Raw genomic sequence first — 15,038 nt, 5'->3', positions numbered from 1 at the left:
TAGTGAGCCATCCCTGTGAAAAAAGGTAACATTTAAGTAAACAATACCAAGACAGACACCCCGGCACCAGAGGAGACCAGAACAAAGCAGGTCAACGGCCACCAAGGACACGCTCAGCAATCAGGGCACCCACCCCTCTGTTGGAGGAAATCGATAGGAACGATTGGGAAACGGCCCAATTAATTGGGTCCAACTTCAAGGCCCGCCCAAAAGCGCACAAAGTCCCTTTTGGGTATAAGAAGAATCCCCCAAGAGAGAGTCGCTCTCTTGCGGCTCCGGTTCTCACCAAGGAGAGACCTGCCCAACAGCAACATCAGAACAAGTAAGTCCAAGGTCGATGCACGCTATGAGACAGACGCTCCTAGCTGTTATTCCGTACCTATTCGACCCCAGCAGCCTCCGTACCGAACAACGGCCATTGTTCCTCTGACTGAGTGGGCGCCCGAAGCTAAGTATAGGCTTTTAGCAGTCGTGATAGTTTAGTTTGTAGAGTTTTGTGCATGAGTATGTTTGACTGTGTGTGTAAATAAATGAGCATTGAGTTTGAACTAACTGGTGTATCGAGTCTATGATCAGTATTCGGTTTTGAACCTTGTGGTGGTATCGAAAGATACCTGGCGACTCTAGAGCAAACGTAATTAGAATTAAGGAAGGCGACCATATTGGCTGCCATCTTCAGAGCCAAATTAAGAGAAACACAATTAGCAACAACGATCAGGCCAGAAAAAGTGGGGGGAGCAGATTCAGTAATTCCTTTCAAAAGCAAATTTGGTAAATGCTGGAAGGGGAAAAAAATACAGAGCTGTGGGGGGAGAGCAGGGAGGAGTGGAACAAACTGGATAGCGCTACCAAATAGGTAGCACTGTCTCAATAAGCAGAATAACCTTCCGAGTAGTATGATTCTGTGCCAGATTGTTTCTGTACGTGTAATATAATAGCTGAATGGTCTTATTGACCAACACACAAAAGATGAATCTGATTAACAGGGAAAACTGTTATTGAATAAAAGAACACATGAATATGAATCTTGAACATCACAAACAATACACAACCTAATTTTAAAAAAAAATTAGAGTACCCAATTCATTTTTCCAATTCAGGGCAATTTAGCGTGGCCAATCCACCTAGCCTGCACATCTTTGGGTTGTGGGGCGAAACCCACGCAAACACGGGGAGTATGTGCAAACTCCACACGGACAGTGACCTAGAGCCTGGATGGAACCTGGGACCTCGGCGCCATGTGGCAGCAGTGCTAACCACTGCGCCACCGCGCTGCCCACATCCTAATTTTCTTTCCTTCTCTGTCATAACCCCCACGAGGACCGCGGAGAAACCATTGTCAAGCTCCCCAGGTAAGGGGGCATAGCCCACCCAGCTGAGGCACATTAGACCTCCATACAAAGCCGGCCCAAGCAGGGCCCGGAGGTGTTGGCTTTCTCGAGAGGAACTGGATTGGGGGGAGTATTGTGCATAGTTTTAACAAACCCTTGTTACACTGCCGCTGGCTTCCTCAGATACTAAACTTTCACTTTTGCTAAACCCTAACAATCAGCTCTGTCACTTAGCCCACACCACAAGAGACCTCCCAGCATTTTGGAGGATGAGGACTCGGCCTCTGGCAAGGAGACCTTACGTTCCCACCAGACTGTAAGTCTACTTTTGCATTTCCAATTTGAATGTGTTGGTTTGACAATGCCAGGCTTTGTGGAAGGGCATAAAGGACTATGAGCACAATGCTGTGATTCAATCACATGCATACAAAGTGAAAATTTCTGAAAGTTATGTTAATGTAAAGTAGAGGGCAGTGCCCCTGACATATTTTTCTGGGTTAACCCCTTTGATATACAATGATTTTTTTGGTCCTGCCTGCCCTTAGGTTAATCTTTTTTAGAAAATTCATCATGAGAGATGGGCACCACTGGAAAGGGCAGCGTATATTGCCCGTCCTTAATTGCCCTTGGGAAGGTGTCAGTGATCTGTCATCGTAGCTACAACTGAGTGGCTTGTTAGGCCTTTCAGAGCACTTACAAGTCAACCACATTGCTGCTCCTGGGCCAGACAGAGTAAGGGTGACAGATTTCCTACACTGAAGGACACCAATGAATCAGTTGGGATTTTACGACACTCTGGTAGTCTCCATCACCACTACTGACAATTGTTTTTTATTCTAGGTGTATTCAATTAAGTGAATACAACGTCCCCAGCTGCTGTAGTGGAGTTTGAACTGATGTCGCATGATCACTAGTCAGGATCCTTGGATTCCATTAAATTCACGCCTATTCTACCACACGCACCAATGCTGAGCCAAGTTAATGATCGATGTACATTAGAAATCAGTTAATATGAACTTAGATCACAAATAATCAATAATAAAAAAGGACAGTTAAAGCTAGAGAGAAAGAGTGCATTTGTACGGCACCTATCATGACTTCAGAAGGTCTCAAAGTACTTTACAGCCCATGAAGTACTTTTGCTGTGTAGCCACTTTTTCAATGTAGTAAAAGTGTCGAGACAATTTAATACACAGCAAGATCCCAAGAACAGCAATGCGGCGATGACCAGACAATTGTTTATTGTGATGTTGGTTGAGAGATATTTACTGGCTAGGACATCAAGAAGAATTTAGTTTAGATTTAGATTTTGCCACATTACAGTGAAAAGTATTGTTCTGGGTACAGTCCAGCCAGATCGTTCCAGACATGGAAAACATAGGACACACGATGTAAATACATAGACATTGGGTGAAGCACACAGAATATAGTGCTACAACTGTAGAGAAGATGCATAGAGAAATCAGTTCAGTCCATAAGAGGGTCATTCAGGAGCCTGGTAACACTGGGGAAGAAGCTGTTTCTGAATTTCTTAGTGCATGTTCTCAGACTTCTGTATCTTCTGCCCGATGGAAGAGAGAATAACCCAGGTGGGAGGGGTCTTTGATTCTGCTGCAGCGGGAGGTGTAGACAGAGTCAATGGATGGGTTGATGTTAAATATGCAAATATATAGTCAACATCAGCAGTGATGGAACATCATATAATGACTGAACATGGAGAGAGATCATTCTATGTGGAGTCTCATGATAAGCCTGCACTGTGCAAAGCTAGTATTATGTTCAATAAAAGATAGCGTTTGCCAAGAGCTTTGCCTCCAGCAGTATCTGTTGTTATGGACGAGGTGTTTTCAGAACCCCAAAATGTATCATGGAGTTCAACCAACGTCTCCCTTTAATGGATTGTTGCTTTTGAGGCACGCGGCTTGTTCCCCAGGTGTGATATTACAATTATGGACACGTGGTTTTTAAAACAAAACAATGTTTATTCCATGAACTCAAATTAACCTATTAAATAAACATTGGATCTCTTAACACCCTTTCCTTCAAAGATAACCCCGAAAATAATACAACACTAAATAATCCCTCAAAATGTTCCTTCAAACATCCAAAAGGCTTCAAACGTTCAAAACAGTGACACACCAGGTCACAGTATATATTTTCTGTTTTATGGCAGAGATATATCAGCTTGGTTGACTTCAGCTCCAGCACCTTGCTTTTCTTCCTGCAGCTCTCTGGAAACACCCAGACACACACAAGCTGCTTTTTCAAACTGAAAACAAAAGCAGAAGTGATCTCAGCTCCCCCCCTGTGACATCACTTCAGTAATATGATCAACTCCATTCCTTAAAGGTACATTGCTTAAACATCCATTTCTTAAAGGTATTCTCACATGACACCTCCCCCCAAGAAAAAAAAACCATCAACTTCAAGATGGTTTCATTTTTCACTTTTGCACCATCCACTAAGAAATGCACACAGTAAAAATACTTTTATGTTTCACAAAAAAAAACAACACACGCAAACAAGCATAATAATATAGTCCATTTTTCTTTGCTCTTCTTCCTTCAACCGAAATCCTTCTCGATTGACAGTCTCTTTGAAAAAAGTCTCTGCACGATCCATCCATTCCTCTACTCCTCGGCATTTCTCTTTAGAATCAGATACTTTAGTTCAATCTGACCACAGAGACCCTTGCAATTCTCCAATACAGGAACATTGGTGGTCACAGCTTTCAGGCAGTCAAATGCCTGTTGAAAGTCCACTGTCCATTGAAATTTTTGATGTTTCTTTAGCAAGTCCATCAGTAGAGTAATCACGCCACAAACCTTTTGCACAAATGTTCGATCAAATTCATTCATGCTAAGAAATCACATTATTTCCCTTTGTCTTGGGGGTATCGGAAACTCCTCAAGGAAAGTGATTCGGGCTTCTCCAAATTCACTTTCGGCTAGATTAATCACCAAACCCGCCTCCTGAAGTCGATCGATGAACTCCGTACGATGTTTTAAATATTCTTTCCATGTCTGGAAGTTGGAAATAAAAGCAGATTGTCCTACTTTCTCAATGCAATCCTTCAAACATGGGATAGGATAAGAGTCCGTTCTTGTGACTGCATTCACCCATCTGATCAAAAATCATTTCTGATAATTGCACTTCAACTTCATCTTCACTCTTTGATTTCTCTCCTTGTCTTAACCTGTGACTTTGCGACCTTGTTACTACACAATCTGGAAAAATCCCAGGTTATTCGTCCTTCAACCCTTCAGTTGTCTGATATTCCACTGGCTTATCAATCACAGTAGGCATCACCCCCACCTGCGATCCAGCTATATCATTACCCAAGATAAACTACATTCCGGGACAAGATAGTTTCTCTATTACTCCTGCTGCCACTTCACCACTCTTCACTGGACTTTCCAACCTTACCTTATATAATGGAACACTACTCCTCTCACCCTGAATTTCACATATCATCACCTTTTCTGGCAACATTCTTCCCAAACTACATAATTCCTCATCTCTTACCATTAAAGATTGACTAGCCCCTGTATCTCTTAAAATTGTGACTTCTTTACCTGCTCCTCCTGATACACATGAGTAAACTTTACCCACACAAGTAAATTCTTTAAAGACATCTGGCACCTTCTTAACAATTACTTCTTGAACAGGCTGTATAATCATTTGCACCTCCTTCGCTTCTCTTGGGCTTTCCTTTACCACTCTAACAAACCCCACTGTCTTATCCTGTTTTACCACATCAGCCTTTCCAGTGCTTTTCTTCAACCACCAACACTGTGACTTTACATGGCCTAGTTTGTTACAGTGAAAACATTTGAAACTTTTCATTTCTTTTCCACCCTCCTGGATTTCCTTTTTAATCTGAGGTACACTCTCTTTATTATCTCCCATCAGATCACCTTTACATTTACCACTTGAGTATTTCTCATGTCCCCAGTTTCTATCCCTCACCGGCTGAAACTGATGTCGGAAACCAATCTTTGATTTATGAACTAATTCATAATCATCTGCCATTTCTGCTGCTAATCTTGCAGTATTAACCCTCTGTTCTTCCACATGAGTTCTCACTACATCAGGAATTGAATTTTTAAACTCCTCCAAAGTATAATTTCTCTGAGAGCTTCATACGTTTGGTCTATTTTCAAAGCCCTTATCCACCTATCAAAGTTACTCTGTTTGAGCCTTTCAAACTCCATGTATGTTTGACCAAATTCTTTCCTTAAATTTCTAAAGCTTTGTCTGTAAGCTTCAGGCACTAGCTCATATGCACTTAAGATGGATTTCTTCACCACCTCATACATTCCAGATACCTCCTCCGGTAGTGATGCAAGCACTTCACTAGCCCTACCCACCAGCTTTGTTTGAATCAGTAGTACCCACATGTCCTGTGGCCATTGCATTTGTTTAGCTACCTTCTCAAATGAAATGAAAAAGGCTTCTACCTCCTCCTCGTCAAACCTTGGCAATGCTTGGACATATTTCAATAGGTCCCCACCACGTCTTTGACTATGAAGCTCTGTCTCATTATCCTCATCCATCTCCTCCAACTGTACATGTCCCTTTTTCGTCTGCCAATTTTAACTGATTTTCATGTTCCAGAGCCATTTTCCGAAGTTCAAACTCTCTCTCTTTTTCCCTTTCCTCTCTATCTCTTTCTTTGTTTCTTTCTTCTCTCTCCTTTTCTTTTTCCTCTCTATCTCTATCTCTTTCTTTTTCTCTCATTGCATATTCAAACCGCTTTAATTCTTTTTCATGTTCAAATTGCTTAATCTGCAACTGGAGCTTTGCCATATCTAATGAGTCAGAATGTCTCACAGGTAAACGTAAATGTGCAGATACCATGTTAAGTACCTCATCTTTTCGTATGTTGCTAGGCAGTGTTAACTGCAATGCTTTCGACAAACCTAGCAGTCAGTTTTTACTCTCTGTCCGTAAAGTATCACATGTTACCGCGTCCAACTGCAAAAACTTCTGAGCCTCCGAAAGCCATTGTTCACAACACTCTCCCCACTTAAATTAAAATACCACACCGGAAAAGAAACAATCCTTCACTGTCTTTAAGTTCACAAAAGCCAATCCAATAGACAGACTTTTATCCCCCTTGAACACCCAATTGTTATGGGCGAGGTATTTTCAGAACCCCAAAATGTATCATGGAGTTCAACCAACCTCTCCCTTTAACAGATTGTTGCTTTTGAAGCACACGGCTTGTTCCCAGGCGTGATATTACAATTATGGACACGTGGTTTTTAAAACAAAACAATGTTTATTCCATGAACTCAAATTAACCTATTAAATAAACATTGGATCTCTTCACACCCTTTACTTCAAAGATATCCCCGAAAATAATACAACACTAAATAATCCCTCAAAATGTTCCTTCAAACATCCAAAAGACTTCAAACATTCAAAACAGTAACACACCAGGTCACAGAATATATATATTTTCTGTTTTATGGCAGAGATATATCAGCTTGGTTGACTTCAGCTCCAGCACCTTGCTTTTCTTCCTGCTGCTCTCTGGAAACACCCAGACACACACAAGCTGCTTTTTCAAACTGAAACCAAAAACAGAAGTGAGCTCAGCTCCCCCCCTGTGACATCACTTCAGTAATATGATCAACTCCATTCCTTAAAGGTACATTGCTTAAACATCCATTTCTTAAAGGTATTCTCACATGACGCTGTAAATGCAAACCATGAGCAACCCCATCCAAGACCCACAAAAATGATAACAGAGAATTCTCCCATTCTTCTCTGATATAGTGCCATGGGATCTTACACGTCCACCTGGGAGGAGCTTTTGATTTAATCAAACCTGGGATCCTGGCGCTGTGAAGCAACAGTGCTAACCACTGTGCTACCGTGCTGCCCCTAAGTAGTAGAACAGGTTTATCCAACCCCTGGTCTGCAGGCCAGATCCAACCCCCATAAACCACTGTGTCTGTCCAGGGAGCTGGTGTTCAAACTATAGGTAAATTCGATGAAAGGTTCTCCAAGGAGCTGCTCCTCCAATAACAGGCCGGTCCTCTCCTGAATTTGTTGCTGGCTAGATTGCTGATTTTTGATTGGAGGAGCAGTGAGCAGCATGAGGATGAGTGGCCTCTCATTAGTTTTCCCAACACACTCTCCCTCTGCCTTTGCTCATGCTCTCTGTTGCCCTCCCATGCAGGCACTGACCCCTTAAAGGAGCACAGGGGTCAAGATGGTGGAATGGGCCAGGGTGGCCACGAGGATCAGCAGAGCCACGTCAACAGCGCCTGACCTGCGTGGTCCCTGCCCACCTGGGGCAGCTGGAGTTTCTGACTCACAGTCTCCTGCGTACCTCCTCAGGAAGATGTCCACCTTTTGAGTGAGTCATTGTGAGTCAAAGAGAGTGAGTCTGTGTGAGAGAGAGAGACTGAGAGTGTGAGAGAGAGTGAGAGAGCGTGAATGTGTAAGAGAGTGCGAATGAGTGTGAGAATGTGAGTGAGAGAGCGTGAGTGAGAGTGTGAGTTAGAGAGTGTGAGTGTGTAAGAGAGTACGAGGGAGTGTGAGAATATAAGTGAGTGAGAGAGTGTGCAAGAGGCTGCGAGTCTGTGTGAGAGAGCAGGTCCATGTGAGTGTCTGTGTGAAAGAGAGAGAAGAGTGAGAGAGTGAGTCTGTGAGTATGTGAGCGAGTCTGTGTGAGGGAGTGAGTGTGTGAGCGAGTCTGTGTGAGCGAGTGAGTATGTGAGCGAGTCTGTGTGAGCGAGTGAGTGTGTGTGAAAGGGAGAGTCAATGTGAAAGAGTGAGTGTGTCTGAGTGAGAGAGTCTCTGCAGGTGAGTGAGTCTGGGTGAGGGAGCCTGGGTGAGCGAGTGAGCAAATAAAAACCATGAGGTGAGGGAGTGAGCTGGATACACACTGAGCCTGCCCTCCTTGACCCTGTCCAAAAACCTATCTAAAGCACGGAGGGAGAGGAGGTGAACCCAGGTTCAAAGGCAACCCGCTTCCAATCCCCACTTTCATATGACATCCGCCAAGCTCATCTCAGAGTGTGCGCCACCAGAGTTGAATGCAAGGTCAGTGTTCGTTAAACCCCATCCCTTCCCCGGTGACCAGAAATAAAGGGCCTAGTTTATCTCTCTCTCACTCTGCTTCATGTGCACAAATGCTAAAAGGGTTTATTAGCTCTGCTGCTTGGCACTTTTTGATGACAATTACTCCTTTTTCATATTGTCAATTTATTGCTTTGACATTAACTTTTTTTGCATTCACATTTAATGTTGTGCCAAACCGTATGTTTCTGAAATTTGCTCATTGGCCCCTTGAGTGAGAAAAAAGCTGAAGTGTTCCCCACACGCCAGAATGTTGTGACAAATGTACAGGAGATCATGTGACAGTTAGAAGCTTCAGGACCTCACAGACAGAAAGATAAATATGGGCCAAAGTGAAGTTGGTGGTGTGAGGTGATGCGCTTTGGGAGGCCGAGTATATTGAAGCTGTGCAGCATAAATAACACCATTTTGATAATTGTCTCTGAGTAATGAGACCTCAGTGTTCACATACACACATCCTTAAAGGTGGTACAAGAATTTGATAAGATGTTTTGTTTTTACTATTGTCACAAGTAGGCTTACATTAGCACTTAGATGAAGTTACTGTGAAGATCCCACAGTCGCCACACTCCGGCGCCTGTTCGGGTACACTGAGGGAGAATTTAGAATGTCCAATTCACCTAACAAGCACGTCTTTCGGGACTTGTGGGAGGAAACCGGAGCACCCGGAGGAAACCCACGCAGACACGGGGAGAGCGTGCAGACTCCGCACAGCCAGTGACCCAAGCAGGGAATCGAAACTGGGGACCCTGGCACTGTGAAGCAACAGTGCCAACCACTGTGCGACCATGCCGTGTTGTGCTACCGTGCCGCATTCCAATGCTACGGGTTACTGAGCACCATGGACAACTCTAGGCATCACTGGTCAAGAAAGATGTAAAGGTCTTAGAAAGGATACAGAGGAGGCTGTTACCAGACAAAAGAATGGGAATGTGGGAGTAAGGGTGACTGCTCTATCAAAGAACAAAGACTCAAGGTGCAACGGAAAGAATAGCCACCCGCTGTGCTGTACGTTTTTCAAGATTTTATGAAGTTCCTTGTTTTTTTAAATTTCAGGAGCGAAATTCTCCATCCCGCCGTGCCACATTTCTGCCCCGACCCGCCGGCGGGATGCTCCGTTACACCGGCCGGTCAATGGGGTTTCCCATTGTGGGGCAGCCCCATGCCGTTGGGAAACCCCCGGGCGCCGGCAAAACGGAGACTCCCACCGGCGGAGAATGACGCCCCTGATCTCCAGTATTCGTGGCTTTTCTTCAGTTTTTGGGACCATGCTGCTTTTAATAGGTTTTTTAACAGTAACTTCATTGCAGTTTTAATGTAAGCCTAGTTGTGACAATGAAGATTATTATTGTCTTTCGCTCAGCAATTACCAACAGTGCAATCAGATACCAGGACTAAAATATCCCGAATTAATGCAGACAAAAAACAAAATAACATTGTGGATATATGTATGCAACCCTGTAAACTTGAAGATACTGACACACCCTTTCACATTTCCAAACCCTGCGGATTGCAACAAAGATAAAATGTGGACAGGATGAACGTAAGCCAATTGTGCAGAAATGGGGAGCTCACCCCAGCTGAAGACAGCGGTGAGCCCGTCCCCACTTTGCCAGGTCTCCCTCCAGCCATTTTAAGGCTGTTGCGTCATTAATTGGGTCAAGGTGGGGCTTCTTTCACCCCCCCCCTCCCCGCCCCCCATCAATCAAATGTCCAGCAGCTCTCTCGTCCCAGCAACGTCACCAGGAGAGATGGTCACTTCTGGGATTGCAGAAACAAAAGATGAAATGGACACGGATCTCAAGATAAATCTGAGGCTTCATCGGGAGCAAGCTGGCAGGCTTGGACAAGGGGGTAGGGTCCGTCAAGAGAGGGGGGAGATGCAGCAAGGCACCTACTATTGAGCACAAAGTACCTGAACAGGAGACTCCCCCAGCACCCATTAACCCACATAATGATGGCTAGATTTCACTAGATGGCCTTGTCACATATGAGTAAAATATCCTCAGTGGCAATAGCAGGCCCTAATTAGTGGCTGTTAATTGCCACTTAAGGGTCTCAATTGGCCACTAAGATCTGTATAAATATGCGTGACCTCCATTGCCCTGCCATTTCATCAGTTGCAGCAGGAGGCCACGCATCTGACTGCAATAAAGTCACAGTTGTACCCAATCTGCGTCTTTGTGCAATTGATTGCGCATCAATTTATTGCAGTCAGATTTTTCCACAGAATGGATATCAGAATCAAACCAGATCGCCTGCAGCTGGATCCGCACTCGCCCGACGCCAGAAAATACTTTACTCACTGGCTAGCCTGTTTTGAGGCCTACAACAACGCTGCGGACCCCGCACCAATGGAGGCTCAGAAGATAAACGCCCTGTACTCCAGACTGAGCTCCAGCGTGTTCCTGTTGATCCAAGACGCCTCGAATTACGCAAAAGCAATGGCACTCCATAAAGAACACTATGCTCAGAAGATGAACACGCTCTTCACCAGGCATGTACCCGCTCACAACTACCTGGTGAGTCCATCGAAGACCTCTGGTGCGCCCTAATTCCACTCGTCCGGGACTGTGACTGTCAGGCCATTATGGCCGCTGAACACGCTAACCTCCTCATGCGCGATGCTTTCCTGACGGGGATTGCGTCGGACCGCATCCGAGAACGATTACTGGAAGGGGCCATGCTCGAACAAGCGGAGATGAAAACCTTGGCGCTCACCATGAACATCGCATCCCGTAATGTACAGTCCTACCCCTCCTGCCGCGCTGCCCACCCTTCTACCCCTCCTGGACCCCGCCGATGACCTCCTCAGCTGGGGCCCTGCCTTCCCAATACGGCTGCGCTGCACGCCAATCTGCGCACCCCGGGGGTCCCCGCTGCTACTTCTGCGGTCAGCAGAAGCACCACGGCCAAAACTGCCCAGCCCGCACTGCCGTTTGTAAATCCTGCAGTAAGAAGGGCCACTTCGCGGCTGTGTGCCAGGCCCGCACAGTCACTGCAATCGCGCCCGCTATTGCCCCCTCCCCCACGCCAAACGCACAATGGGAGCCACCATGTTCCCCTCCCGGGGCCATGTGCGACCAACTGGCGCCGCCATCTTGTCCCCCTTCGGCCACGTGCGCCCCATGGGTGCCGCCATCTTGTTCCCCACAGGGTCTTCGGACATCCCGAGATCGGAATCGCACACGCTAGCCATCCGAAGCATTCAACGACTACCCGCAGCTCGCTTCGATGACGCTGGACCAATCTCGCCCGCACAACCTGGCCACCGCGTCGACGACGGTGAAAATCAACGGCCTCGTGACCTCGTGCCTGCTGGACTCCGGGAGCACCGAAAGCTTTATACTCCCAGATACGGTAAGGCGCTGCTCCCTCGCGGTCCATCCTGCCAATCAAAGGATCTCCCTAGCCCCCGGATCCCACTCCATCCCGATCCGAGGCTTCTGTACAGTCACCCTCACTGTCCAGGGCGTAGAATTTAGTAACTTCTGCCTCTATGTCCTTCCTAATCTCTGCGCTGCACTCCTGTTGGGCCTGGACTTCCAGTGCAACCTCCAGAGCCTCACCCTCAAACTCGGCGGGCCCCTACCCCCCTTACCGTTTGCGGCCTCGCGACCCTCAAGGTTGATCCCCCCCACCAGGAGCAGACGGTACAGCACCCAGGACAAGAACTTCATCAGGTCCGAAGTCCAGCGGCTGCTTAAGGAGAGTATTATCGAGGCCAGCAGCAGCCCCTGGAGAGCCCAAGTGGCAGTGGTTAAAACTGGGGAGAAACACAGGATGGTCGTGGACTACAGCCAAACTATCAATCGGTACACGCAGCTCGACGCGTACCCCCTCCCATGCAAATCTGATATGGTCAATCAGATTGTGCAGTACCGGGTCTTCTCAACAATTGACCTGAAATCCGCCTACCACCAGCTCCCCATCCGGACGTCGGACCGTCCATACACTGCCTTTGAGGCGGACGGTCGGCTCTATCACTTCCTTAGGGTCCCTTTCGGCGTCACAAACGGGGTCTCAGTCTTCCAAAGGGAAATGGACCAAATGGTCGACCAGTCCGGTTTGCGGGCCACCTTTCCGTACTTAGATAATGTCACCATCTGTGGCCATGACCAGCAGGACCACGATGCCAACCTTGATAAATTCTTCCGCACTTCCACTCTTCTCAACCTGACCTATAACAAAGAGAAGTGTGTGTTCAGCACGACCCAGTGAGCCATTCTCGGATATGTAGTGCAAAACGGACTTCTCGGGCCCGACCCCGACCGCATGCGCCCCCTCATGGATTTCCTCCTCCCCCATTGCCCTCAAACGCTGCCTGGGGTTAGAATCATAGAATCATAGAATTTACAGTGCAGAAGGAGGCCATTCGGCCCATCGAGTCTGCACCAGCTCTTGGAAAGAGCACCCCCCCACACCTCCACCCTATCCCCATAACCCAGTAACCCCACCCAACACTAAGGGCAATTATGGACACTATGGGCAATTTAGCATGGCCAATCCACCTAACCCTTCTTTTCCTACTATGCCAAGAGGGTCCCAAACTATGCGGACAAGGCCCGCCCATCATTCAGTCCACCCAATTCCCTCTCGCGGCCGAGGCACAACATGCTTTCGCCCGCATCAGAGCAGACATCGCCAAGGCTGGGCTGCGCGCAGTGGACGAGTCACTGCCTTTTCAAGTAGAAAGCGACGCTTCAGACATCGCCCTTGCTGCCACTCTAAACCAGGCAGGCAGACCCATGGCATTCTTTTCCCGCACCCTTCATGCCTCTGAAATTCAACACTCATCCGTCGAGAAGGAGTCCCAAGCTATCGTTGAAGCTGTGCGGCATTGGAGGCATTACCTGGCCGGCAAGAGATTCACTCTCCTCACTGACCAACGGTCGGTAGCCTTCATGTTCAATAACACACAGCGGGGCAAGATCAAAAATGATAAAATCTTGCGGTGGAGAATCGAGCTCTCCACCTATAATTACGAGATTTTGTATCGGCCCGGTAAACTCAATGAGCCCCCAGACGCCCTCTCCCGAGGTACATGTGCCAGCGCACAAGTGGACCAACTCCGGGCCTTACACGACAGCCTTTGTCACCCGGGGGTCACTCGATTGTACCATCTGGTCAAAGCTCGCAATCTGCCCTACTCCGTCGAGGAAGTAAGGACAGTCACCAGGGACTGCCAGGTCTGTGCGGAGTGCAAGCCGCACTTCTACCGGCCAGACCGTGCGCGCCTGGTGAAGGCTTCCCGCCCCTTTGAATGCCTCAGCGTGGATTTCAAAGGGCCCCTCCCCTCCACCGACCGTAACACGTACATTCTCAGTGTAGTCGATGAGTACTCCAGATTCCCCTTCGCCATCCCATGCCCCGATATGACGTCTGCCACCGTCATCAAGGCCCTCAACACCATCTTCGCTCTGTTCGGTTTCCTCGCCTACACCCACAGTGACTGGGGATCCTCATTCATGAGCGATGAGCTACGTCAGTTCCTGCTCAGCAGGGGCATAGCCTCCAGCAGGACGACCAGCTACAACCCCCGGGGAAATGGGCATGTAGAACGGTAGAATGGGACCGTTTGGAGGGCTGTCCAACTGGCCCTACGGTCCAGGAACCTCCCAGCCTCTCGCTGGCAGGAGGTCCTCCCTGACGCTCTACACTCCATCCGGTCACTATTGTGCACCACCACTAATAACACACCCCATGAACGTGTTTTTACCTTCCCCAGGAAGTCCACATCTGGGGTGTCGCTCCCGACTTGGCTCGCAGCTCCAGGACCGGTCCTTCTCCGTAGGCACGTCCGACTCCACAAGGCGGACCCCTTGGTGGACAGGGTTCATCTGCTCCACCCCAACCCTCAATATGCCTACGTGGAGTTCCCCGGTGGCCGCCATGATACTGTCCCACTCAGGGACCTGGCACCGTCAGGTTCCACCCCAACACACTCCCCCACACAAGCGCCCTCCCCCCCCTCCCACCACGCCGCCAACATTGACCCCACCAGCCCAACCCCCCCCCCCCCCCCCTTCCCACACAAGAGGACGATGAAGATTTCGGCACACTCCCGGAGTTCCCCGATGACTGGCCAGAATCAGTACCGCCATCGGTGCCACCTCCACCACCGCCAGCACCGACTTCGCCGCCACCGTTACGCCGCTCCCAATGAAGCACCAAAGCACCAGATCGGCTGAACCTTTCACGCACTCCGGACCGTCAACATGGACTTTTCTGTTTTTTCTTCTTCCTTGTTTTCCCCATTCCTAACATTGTACATAATTGCACCATTTGTATATAGTTTCACATCACCCCCAACAGACTCATTTTTAACAGGGGGTGAATGTGGTGAACCACTGTATTAGTAGGACCTACACTACAGGTTCGCCAGTAGTCCCTGTCGGCTGGCCCTGCCCACTAAGATCTGTATAAATATGCGTGACCTCCATCGCCCTGCCATTTCGCCAGCTGCAGCAGGAGGCCACGCATCTGACTGCAATAAAGCCACAGTTGTACCCAATCTGCGTCTTTGTGCCATTGATTGCGCATCAATCGGCATGTTGCTGCTGCCATGGTGCCCGATTTTGCACCCCCCCCCGACAACCCATATCCCCACGG

Source organism: Scyliorhinus torazame, chromosome 10 (assembly GCF_047496885.1).
Source record: "Scyliorhinus torazame isolate Kashiwa2021f chromosome 10, sScyTor2.1, whole genome shotgun sequence".
Classification (NCBI taxonomy): Eukaryota; Metazoa; Chordata; class Chondrichthyes; order Carcharhiniformes; family Scyliorhinidae; genus Scyliorhinus; species Scyliorhinus torazame.
The sequence above is the reverse complement of the archived record's forward strand: the minus strand, read 5'-3'. Positions refer to the sequence as shown.